Genomic DNA, 4302 nt, shown 5'->3' on the forward strand with positions numbered 1-4302 from the left:
CACTACGTTTAGCAAGTCTGTTACCACCATATTTCCAACTGCATTTGCTCACTCCCCGTCTCTGTGCCATGTTCTGGTAATTCTTACAATATCTCACATCTTTTCATTGTTATTATATTTGTTATGATGATGCATGATCAGTGATCTTTGATGTTACCACGACAACTCACTGAAGGCCCAGATAATACTTAGTATTTTTACCAATAAAGTTTTTTTTTAAATTAAGGTATGTGCCTCGTTTTTTTAGACATAGTGCTATTGCACACTTAATAGACTACAGTATAATTTACCATTGCAACAAAAAGAATAAAATATCTAGGAATAAACCTACCTAAAGAGACAAAATACCTGTATGCAGAAAATTATAAGACACTGATGAAAGAAATTAAAGATGATACAAATAGATGGAGAGATATACCATGTTCTTGGATTGGAAGAATCAACATTGTGAAAATGACTCTACTACCCAAAGCAATCTCCAGATTCAATGCAATCCCTATCAAACTACCACTGGCATTTTTTACAGAACTAGAACAAAACATTTCACAATTTGTATGGAAACACAAAAGACCCCGAATAGCCAAAGCAATCCTGAGAACGAAAAATGGAGCTTGGAGGAATCAGGCTCCCTGACTTCAGACTTATACTACAAAGCTACAGTAATCAAGACAGTATGGTACTGGCACAAAAACAGAAATATAGATCAATGGAACAGGATAGAAAGCCCAGAGATAAACCCACACACATATGGTCACCTTATCTTTGATAAAGGAGGCAAGAATATACAGTGGAGAAAAGACAGCCTCTTCAATAAGTGGTGCTGGGAAAACTGGACAGCTACATGTAAAAGTATGAAATTAGAACACTCCCTAAAACCATACACAAAAATAAACTCAAAATGGGTTAAAGACCTAAATGTAAGGCCAGACACTATCAAACTCTTAGAGGAAAACATAGGCAGAACACTCTATGACATACATCACAGCAAGATCCTTTTTGACCCACCTCCTAGAGAAATGGAAATAAAAACAAAAATAAACAAATGGGACCTAATGAAACTTAAAAGCTTTTGCACAGCAAAGGATACCATAAACAAGACCAAAAGACAACCCTCAGAATGGGAGAAAATATTTGCAAATGAAGCAACTGGAAAAGGATTAATCTCCAAAATTTATAAGCAATTCATGCAGCTCAATAACAAAAAAACAAACAACCCAATCCAAAAATGGGCAGAAGACCTAAATAGACATTTCTCCAAAGAAGATATACAGATTGCCAACAAACACATGAAAGAATGCTCAACATCACTAATCATTAGAGAAATGCAAATCAAAACTACAATGAGATATCAGCTCACACCGGTCAGAATGGCCATCATCAAAAACTCTAGAAACAATAAATGCTGGAGAGGGTGTGGAGAAAAGGGAACACTCTTGCACTGCTGGTGGGAATGTAAATTGATAGAGCCACTATGGAGAACAGTATGGAGGTTCCTTAAAAAACTAAAAATAGAACTACCATACGACCCCGCAATCCCACTACTGGGCATATACCCTGAGAAAACCGTAATTCAAAAAGAGTCATGTACCAAAATGTTCATTGCAGCTCTATTTACAATAGCCAGGACATGGAAGCAACCTAAGTGTCCATCAACAGATGAATGGATAAAGAAGATGTGGCACGTATATACAATGGAATATTACTCAGCCATAAAAGGAAATGAAACTGAGTTATTTGTAATGAGGTGGATAGACCTGGAGTCTGTCATACAGAGTGAAGTAAGTCAGAAGGAGAAAAACAAATACCTTATGCTGACACATATATATGGAATCTAAGGGAAAAAAAAAAAAGGTCATGAAGAACTTAGGGGCAAGACAGGAATAAAGACACAGACCTACTAGAGCATGGACTTGAGGATATGGGGAGGGGGACGGGTAAGCTGGGACAAAGTGAGAGAGTGGCATGGACACATATACACTACCAAAAATAGGGTGGATAGCTAGTGGGAAGCAGCCGCATAGCACAGGGAGATCAGCTCGGTGCTTTGTGACCACCTAGAGGGGTGGGGTAGGGAGGGTGGGAGGGAGGGAGACGCAAGAGGGAAGAGATATGGGGACATATGTATATGTATAGCTGATTCACTTTGTTGTAAAGCAGAAACTAACACACCACTGTAAAGCAATTATACTCCAATAAAGATGTTAAAAAAATAGACTACAGTATAGAATGAATATACTTTTATATGCCTGGGGAAACCACAAAATCTGTGTGACTCACTTTATTACAATATTTGCTTTACTGTGGTGGTCTGGAACAGAACCTGCAATACCTCTGAGGTCTGCCTGTAAAATTAAGGTTGAATTCTTTCATAAAACTGTAAAGAATTAAACACGTGAACAAAACCATAGCAGTGAGCGTCGTACATGGAATTCGGCGCTTGGATCAGTATTTACCTGGGAGAAGATACCTACAAAAGAAACTGGTGGACCCAAGACCACGAGCATCTTCCCTGCTGGTGGCGCCTTCCAAGGTGCCCTCCCCTCCTCTGCATGAGAGTGAGGGCTTGATTACTGACCTTGTCAGTACAGGCTGTTTTTGGTATCCTCAGTTTTTGCCAATAGGCAAAACAAGAGCTTGTACGTTTGCCCATTTCTTACAGAGCTGAACATCTTCACGGGTTTATTGGCCAATCTGTGAATTGCCTATTCATACCTCTTGCCCATTTTCCTGGGTTAATCTTTCTAACAGGTTGCAGGAGCTCCTTATACACATTCTGAATGCAGACCCCGTGGAGGCCAGGTGGGCTTTGGCCCAGTCCAGCCAGGTAGTGGTGGTGCAGGACCCAGGAGAGGTGGGGGTGGGTGAGGGATACCCCTCCCCCTCCCCTGGTCCTGGCCACTTCCCATTCTGGCCTTGGCCAATCCTGTCCCCTGGAACAACTTCCTTCTGAGATCCGAAAATCCACCTGACTCATGTCACAGATAGAGACTGGCACTCAGACAGGTGCAGTTACGCAGCCCAAGTCCCACAGCTGGTGAGTGGTGATTAGAACCCAGCTCGTCTGGCACCAGCTTCCTCCCCCAGGAAGCTGCCCTCCCTCCTCTCTACCTGCAGCACAAACCCCACGCTGTGCTCCCAGTCCTGGGCCACCTGCCAGATCCCCCCTGCTCGGATGACAGGCTCTGCTGGGCTTGCCGGGGGCAGCTGGGGCTCAGGTCAGGGAGCATCTCCCCGTGGTCAATGAAACCCTCTCCTCGAGCGCTGCCCTCCACCCCTTGTCACTCTCAGCGAACGACCTTGAAGATGGAAGCCATCTGAGTAGACTTCTCTGACTCCCCTTTACCTGTGCTCTCACTAGCATCCACGCCCGACACTCTGCCCCCCAGGAAAGACTGTCCATGCCCATGGCAGCCCAGTCCCTGCCGGCCTCCAGGTCAGGGCTCCATAGGTCCCTCCTGCGTCAGTGTTCTGGTGCACCAGTGTGCTGCACACATGAGCACACGTGCACACATGGGCAAGATGCAGCACACAGACACGTGTACACACACGCATGCACACACACACTCGTGGCTCCAGTTTTTTTTTTAATTATTTAAAATATTTATTTACTGAGATTGCACCAGGTCTTAGTTGCAACATGCGGAATCTAGTTTCCTGACCAGGGATCAAACCCCGGGCCCTCTACACTGGGAGCCCAGAGTCTTATCCACTGGACCACCAGGGGCGTCTCTCTGCTCTTTTATTCTTTAACCCACTTACCTCCAGGCCCCCTTTCCTCCCTACAGGTCTTTCCCAGTCCCTCCCCCAACGCCCCTCTCCACATAGGCTCCTCCTGCAGTCCCATGACCTTCTGCAAAGGGCACCATGACCTCCATGTAGCCAAATCCCGCTGGGGGCACTTGTCCCAGGTGGCCACTCCCTCCTCCTCCGGACACCTGGGCCCTTTTGACTTCCAAGGGCCTCTCCCCATCCCTACATGCTAGATGTTCCAGCCTGGCCTCCGAGCCTTCACTCCGTTTTTGTTCTTTTTTTCCTAATGTTTTATTTAGTTAATTAATTTATTTGGCTGCCCTGGGTCTTAGTTGCGGCATGTGGGATCTAGTTCCCTGACCAAGGATCAAACCTGGGCCCCCTGCATTGGGAGCGTGGAGTCTTAGCCACTGGACCGCCAGGGGAGTCCCCGAGACTTCTCCGGGGGTCATGCTTTCAGTACCTTCTCGCTCCTGTGACCCCCAGCTGTATGTCACCAGCGGGGCTTCCCCCTCCACCTCCCGTTACCATGGACACCCCAATGTGGCTGAC

Source organism: Kogia breviceps, chromosome 3 (assembly GCF_026419965.1).
Source record: "Kogia breviceps isolate mKogBre1 chromosome 3, mKogBre1 haplotype 1, whole genome shotgun sequence".
In the NCBI taxonomy this organism is placed as follows: domain Eukaryota; kingdom Metazoa; phylum Chordata; class Mammalia; order Artiodactyla; family Physeteridae; genus Kogia; species Kogia breviceps.